Source organism: Ascaphus truei, chromosome 3, assembly GCF_040206685.1.
Source record: "Ascaphus truei isolate aAscTru1 chromosome 3, aAscTru1.hap1, whole genome shotgun sequence".
In the NCBI taxonomy this organism is placed as follows: Eukaryota; Metazoa; Chordata; class Amphibia; order Anura; family Ascaphidae; genus Ascaphus; species Ascaphus truei.
This window is the reverse complement of record NC_134485.1, coordinates 116,399,930-116,407,429: the sequence shown is the minus strand read 5'-3', so window position 1 is coordinate 116,407,429 and position 7,500 is coordinate 116,399,930.

Genomic DNA, 7,500 nt, shown 5'->3' with positions numbered 1-7,500 from the left:
AACTCTACAATCCCAAGTAAGACCTTAATAGACGCCAATGTCGGAAAAAGGTGCAAAAATTGTCATTCCGATAAGAAGATTACGTCAATCCTCTGCACACCATCTATACTATTAATATACATAAAGTACAAAGCGGTGTATAAAAACTATACTCAAACTTCCCAGGTGAGTTGTAAATGCAGCACTAATAATACTCTCACAAGAAAACCTTAAACTGCCTATCCATAATATAAATATAGTTTTTTTTAAGGTCAATTTAGTGTTACCATTAAAATTCCACAGTTCCCTTTCCAATTAGTCTCTAGTCACCGAGACCAACCATGAACAACTATGGAGCCCTGATTGGCAATTAACTTGTATAGAACCTTGGCCTCCACCTGAAATCATAGAGAGATGGGTGCCAGACAATGAGCGGAGACCTGCCCTTCGCTGAGGCAATCAGAAGCAAGGGGCTCGACCAGATGGACCAATCATGGCCGTGGGCGGTTACAGTGCCAAAGCGTGAGTTTGGGAGCGTCATAAATTGGAACAGACCAATGGGAATGGCTTGGACCCAGGCCTTGGTTACCAATTATAGATCCATACCTCTTGCAAGAGTAGATGCCTTGCTGCCAGAGAGCGAATAATGTTACACAAGTGAAGTTTGTACTTCCCCAGCAGGAGGGCTCACCCTTCCATACCTCAACATTGTCCACAGACTGCACCTGACCGCAAATAAAAGCTAGCCCTCTGACTCACTGTATGCTGGCCACTTGACTATACTAAGTGACCCAAGCGGGCACATCGCACTATACAGAAAACACAAGTGCATTATCAACAAATTAAACATTACACAGTAACACTGCTATAGATACCTAACCTCGGGTTACAAATTATTGCAGGGCTGGCAGCCATTTTGCTGCATAGAGATGGCCATTTTGACTTCTAAGAGCAACCAATGGGTTTAATATTAATATACTGTGCCTCGCTACCCCTACCGTCACAGTGACAGCGTAACTTTGAAAATGTTCTCATTCTATTTTCGGCAAAAAAAGTGTATTATGGACTGTTGGATTAGATCCAGCTCCCCTCCATTTCCCAACTGACAACACAAACGAATCAATCAATAGCTATGTTTAGCTGGGAACTATAATAGGCACATGTTCCTAACAGACAAGAATTAATCCACAGATGGATTGAATTTACAGGAAGTGGTGGACAAATGCAAGGTTCTGGGTCAAGGGCGCTAAAGAACTATCTAGAGCAGTGATTTCCAACCTTTTTTGTTTGGAGGAACCCTTGAAGTATTTCTAAAAATCTCGGGGAACCCCTATCTGGCTGACACATATTATGTTCGACAGGGGTCAGTCACAACATTTCACACCTCACGACCCACCTCTATTTCCCACCCTTTACCCATGTATTTCTTTCTCATCCATCTCACTAGCTCTCCCCCCTCCCGCCTTGCATGTATTTATCCCTTGCGTCTCACTCTTACTCCCTCTTTTCCTCACTCACTCACTGTCAATTACCCCACTCTCACTCAATCAACGCTACAAAATACATACCAAAACAAAACACCCCCAGGGGGAGGGGGGGTCAGTGGTCCATAGGAGGAACCACTGAGAGTGCTTCAAGGAGCCCCAGGTTGGGAATCACTGATCTAGAGGGAGGCTGTATAGTCTTAATTTACAATATTTGTACAAATTCAAACTACGGCTGCTCAGGAGTTGGGTCAATGCTGGTGTTGGTGTTTTACGTATGTTTGTCTGCTTGAGTTAACATATATCGCTGTTCCTACCCTTGTCTATATAACCCCTTAGAAGCCATCATTGCTTTGTTTAAAGTTTTGTTTAAAAGTTAGTATGTTTAATTCAATCAGATTGATCGCTGTTTGGGTTGGTTTTTATCTTATTTTACCTTTTAAGTTTATAATCTTCTGTAAAGAGAAAAAAATACGAGAAGATGTGTAAGAAGCCAGGCCTCACAGATCTGACAGAAAATCTAAAGATTTGGATCCAAAATATTATATGGCATTATAAACATATATTTTTCTTTATATGATGCTTTGTTTCAATGTATATGTCAATCTACAATAAAGAATCGTTAAAAAAACATGATAAATTCTCTAGGTGTGATGTTTTGAGTTAATGTTACACTAAACTACTAGAATGTCATCTACATTAATATACCAATGTTGGCTTTCTTCACAGAGTTCAAAGCACTTGGCCATCATCAAAACATACGCACTATTGACTAAAAAGTGGAATCCAGGCATCATAACCTGTTCATCAAAAACAGGATGTGATGTGTAATTTCTCCGTACACACAACATGTACTTGCAATTATATTACGCAGCTATGCTAAGGTGACTTTAGACATTATTGGATATAATTATTGTTGTTGCATTTGTAGAATGTGTACATTTGAGTTAACCTGTAATGGAAAATAAGGCAAAAATTACATTATAAAGGGTATTTTTATTTTGTATAACAAATGTATAACTAAATGGATAAGTCTTCAAATAACATAAAACAAAATAAAATGCTATTGACATTGCCCACCACACTGCTTCACTTGTCCTGTATGGCTATGTGTCAACAATATTGAAGGGTGGGTGGGGTATCTGATTGGCCAGACTCAGGACTGGTGACTGACATTTCTGGTGGGGTCAGTTGTGATCAAGGCTGCATGGCCTGTTGCATCATGCACACCAGCTGGTATGCATGGAAGGTCAAGGCATTAACCAAGCTGCACCGCCAAGCCATCAACTCCCAGTGATGATTACGAGAGTCTAGGAATATTGCCCGCAGACAGTAACTCCAGTGCCAAGCTTACTCCCGGCCTCTCTGTCCTCGTGGAGGTGCCACTTTGGAGGCAGCACAGGGTGCCTCAGCTGGCTTTGACAATGCTGAAAGCAGTGCTGCCACTGGCTCAGACAATTCTTTCACGTCTATAGCCACACCAATGGACTCGCCAACATTCTCTGATGGCCCTATGTACAGGTAAGATTTAATATAAGAATTGTCACGGACATGCTCGCTACAAACCGGGACCGGACCGCGGGGCTGAGGTGGGGTTACATAATCAATGACCTTAGGCCTCGGAGCTGGATCCGGATTGCGAAGTTCATGGTTAAACAAGCCGGGGTCCGGACTGGAGAAGGCAGCGTAGTCTGAGGACAAGCCAGGGTCAGGATTGGAGAAGGCAGCACCGTCGTGGTTCAGGCAGGAGTTCAGCAACGGGTAGACAGGTGCTCTCTGTTTCAGCGTGGGAGCGAGAGTGGCCTCTGCGCGAGGAGCGGGCATGGCCCATGACGCCGGTCTCTGTAGGGGGAGACAGCAGGCTGGCCGAAGAACACCGCAGGGCAGTGCCAGGGAAAACCAGCGCCTCAGCACAGAAGTCCAAAACAGGCCTCTGCATGGAGAGTAGCAGCAGACCTCAGGATACACAGGAACTAATGATGAGAACTAGAGACTATAGCATGGCAAAGATTAGTAAACAAACAAAGCAAGCCAGGAGGCTTGTGGCAGAACACTATGACATCCAGCGAAGGATTATGCTCGGCACTGAATCAGTGCAAGACCCCAGCATATAAAGGGCGGAGAGCCAATCAAAGGAGGGAGGTGTGTGAGCATTCCACCAATGACGGAGCACAGGGCTGAAGCTGCAGTGAGAGGCAGCAGATGTGCCATTGATTGCCAGAGGGAGACTTTGTAGAGGTCTGCAAGGCTAAAATCAAAGCCAGAAACGGATTCCTTACAAGAATATTGCTATTTAGATGTGAGTATATGAACATAGAAATAGCTGTAACTTTATCCCACAACTTCAGTGTCCATTGTATGGTCTATTGGTCTGAATACAGGCCCATTATTCATTCATTCAAGTCTGCAAAGATTGACGTCGTACAAACTAACATTGTTTGCAATGTGAGTTTGAGACTTTAAAACCATAGCACACCCTTCCGTCAATATATTTGAAAGATGAGTGTTTAAAGCTTCTTAACCAATAAACTGTCTGCTCCCATGAGCACTACACTGACAATTAAGGCTTCTCATGTCTGAAAGCAATCACTGTATAAGATATTGTTTCTTTACGAAGTGAGCACCACTGCCTATCGTACCCTGCCATTTTGTTAAGCATTCCCTTTCTGGCATGATGGTTTTGCATCTTGAAAATGTACTGTGTAATACTACTGCATCCAGTACCAAGAATAAATAACTTCCGGCGCGTTTAAATTAGTAATAAGTCCAGATATTAAGGTACTGCTGCGACACACTTTATTCGAGCAAATAACTAGTTTGTACCTGGCAGATACCTGGAAAGCGCCGCTCCTCACCTCTGACAAGCCGCGTTGCGTTTGCCTTCCCAGCCACGGTTCATGCCTGGCTGACGGGCGGCTGATCTGTTAAATGATAATGATCAGGATTTAATAGGCTGCAATGCTTCGCGTGTCCCCCAGATGGCATAAATTCATGAATTGTAATGCAGTATATATACTGTATATATATACTGCATAACAACAACCCCTATAACCCCTAACATACACACACTGTACAGTACTGTATATGCACATAAATGATACTATGGGCCGGCGGGGGCGAGATGTGTTTGCAGCAGAGAGAGATCCGCTGCTCTCTCTCTGCGCAAAAATCTGCACATTAAAAATTATTTTAAATACATTTTTATTTATAGTGTAGATGTGCAGGGGGTCTCGGGAGCTGAACCGCACTGGTTTCAGGTCCGGGGACCCCCTGCTTCCCGAGATACAGACCCCTTTATGAGGTGCCGGTATCCCTCTGCGTTTAAAGGTCCCGATCACGTGATCGCGGCCTGTTAAATCAAGCAGAGGGATACCGGCACCCCCAAAAGGGGCCTGTATCTCGGGGAGCAAGGGGTCCCCGGACCTGAAACCAAAAGGTTTCTGCTCCGGAGACCCTCTGCACATGTACAGTATAAATAAAACACATATATAAATAAACACTCGTTCTTTGCCTTAGTGGCTATGCGCTATGGTAAAGAAGCAGCATTTCTGTATTTTTAATAATATTGTACAGTGAGCATTGGGTTCCCTGAGCCAGAAATCAAAACTCAGGGGGCCCCCTGCTCCTGCTCAATATTATTAAAAATACAGAAATGCTGCTTCATTACCATAGCGTATAGCCGCTAAGGCAATGAAGGGGTTAACCCACCGTGCCCGCTTTATTGTGGGTAGCGGGGGTGGGTGAAGGGGGTATTTGGCCCTTGGTGTGAGTTTAGGACATGCGGAGGGGTTGCGGGTGCACTTAACCCCTTCACGACCGTAGCAGTTAATACCGCTACGGTCATGAAGGGGTTAACCACTCCCGCGACTCCCCCCCCGCAAGCCCAAAACAACCACCGTTGGGGCTAATACCCCCTTCACCCACCCCCACTACCCACAATAACAAAGAATCACACACAGCAGCCGCCAAAAAATAAATAAATAAATCTAAATAAATACAAATAAATACATTTGAAATACATTTGTATTGCTAGTGTAGATGTGCAGGGGGTCTCGGGAGCTGAACCGTGTTGGTTTCAGGACCGGGGACCCCCTGCCCCCCGAGATACAGACCCCTTTATGAGGTGCCGGTATCCCTCTGCGTTCAGGCCCCGATCACGTGACCGCGGCCTGTTAAACCAAGCAGAGGGATAACGGCACCCCCTAAAGGGGCCTGTATCTCGGGGAGCAGGGGGTCCTCGGACCTGAAACCAAAAGGTTTCTGCTCCGGAGACCCTCTGCACATGTACAGTATAAATAAAACACACACATCAATAAAGAATCGTTCTTTACCTTAGCGGCTATGTGCTATGGTAATGCAGCAGTATTTGTGTATTTTAATAATATTGTACATTGAGCACGGGGTTCCCTGAGTCAGAAATTAATGCTCAGGGAACCCCCTGCTCCTGCACAATATTATTAAAAATACAGAAATGCTGCTTCATTACCATAGCGTATAGCCGCTAAGGCAATGAAGGGTTAAGGCAGAATAAACAATAAATACATTACATACATTTTTTTAATGTGTGTTTTAAACCTCCCTGCCTTCACTGTAATCTATGTAAAAAAAAACCTCCCCCTATTTTGTGTTTTAAACTTCCCTGCCTTCACTGTAATCTATGTAAAAAAAACCTCCCCCTATTGTGTGTGAAGCTTCCCTGCCTTCACTGTAATCTATGTAAACCCCCCCTATTGTGTGTGAAGCTTCCCTGCCTTCACTGTAATCTATGTAACCCCCCCCCCCCTATTGTGTCTGCTAAACTTCCCTGCTTTGACTAATCTGTGTAAGCAGGGGGTTCCCTGAGCCAGAAATTAATGCTCAGGGAACCCCCTGCTCCTGCACAATATTATTAAAAATACAGAAATGCTGCTTCATTACCATAGCGTATAGCCGCTAAGGCAATGAAGGGTTAAGGCAGAATAAACAATAAATACATTACATACATTTTTTAATGTGTGTTTTAAACTTCCCTGCCTTCACTGTAATCTATGTAAAAAAAAACCATCCCCCTATTTTGTGTTTTAAACTTCCCTGCCTTCACTGTAATCTATGTAAAAAAACCCTCCCCCTATTGTGTGTGAAGCTTCCCTGCCTTCACTGTAATCTATGTAACCCCCCCCCCTATTGTGTCTGCTAAACTTCCCTGCTTTGACTAATCTGTGTAAGCCCCCCTCCCCCTATATAAGTGTCAGTTAAATCTGCCTGGCCTATGTTTTCTGTGAGTGCAGTGTACTGAATGTAAATGTGGGGAGGGGCAGTGTACTGTATGTAAATGTGGGGAGGGGGATCCCGTCTAAATAACCACACCCACACCCACTACCCACTACCCACCTGCACATGGCCCCTCCGCTGCTGCAAAAAAGAGACTAAAATTAAAACATACTGTACAAAGTAATGTCCCCTAACCCCTTAATCACCATAGCGGTTATTAACCGCTACAGTCATTAAGGGGTTAACCCACCCTCACCCACCACTCGGGATGCCTACATACCCTCCCACACTAACCCCCCCCCCCCATGAGGCCTAACCACCCAGTACCCACAAGGGAGGCCTACCCACATACCGATGGGGAAATACCCCTCCCCCCCACCCCCAGTACCCACAATAAAAACAGCACAGTGACCCACAACAAACAGCATTATATTTATTAAATACATTACCCACCCCCTGTGCCCCCCCATAAATACAAGATTTATCCTTTTACATACAGGGTTCATAACGCGGGCCCACGCGAGTCTCCGGTGGGCTGGCGGGGCACCTGGACAGACCTACAGTTTACCAGCAGCCCTTTTTACACAGGTTCTGGAGGCCTGCTGGTGGATCCCGCCAGCACCATGGCCCCCAGGTGGTCTCCTTGGGTCACCGTGGGCCACAATTGGGTCCCCACGGTAGGCCCAAGGATGTCTGGGAGCCCCGGGTCAGACCCACAGGTGTCTGCGGGGCCTCGGGTGGTTCCCTCGGGGGTCTGGAGAACTCACGGGTGCTCACTATGGGTCCG